A 306-nucleotide genomic window follows, 5' to 3' on the forward strand; every position below is an offset into this window, starting at 1 on the left:
GGATGAAATAAGCAAACTGTAAAAACGTGCTGGTTGTTTGCCATTCAAATGCCGTTTTGATGAGTGCATGCATGGTGTGTAGACCTTGGTGGAAAAATGATTAGCTATAGCACATTTGAACCATTAATTGTGTGTGTTATTTAGAGATTTCCAAAGACAGAACTAAGTGTCAGTGGAACAGACATGACACGAAGACAATTGTTTAAACTTTGCTGAAAAGATGGAAACCACTGTACAGTTTTGTGGGGGCGATATTCACGCCCCCTTGTGGGTTTGCAACTCCGTGACGTCAATTCAGCACTGGGA

Source organism: Salmo salar, chromosome ssa13, assembly GCF_905237065.1.
Source record: "Salmo salar chromosome ssa13, Ssal_v3.1, whole genome shotgun sequence".
Classification (NCBI taxonomy): Eukaryota; Metazoa; Chordata; class Actinopteri; order Salmoniformes; family Salmonidae; genus Salmo; species Salmo salar.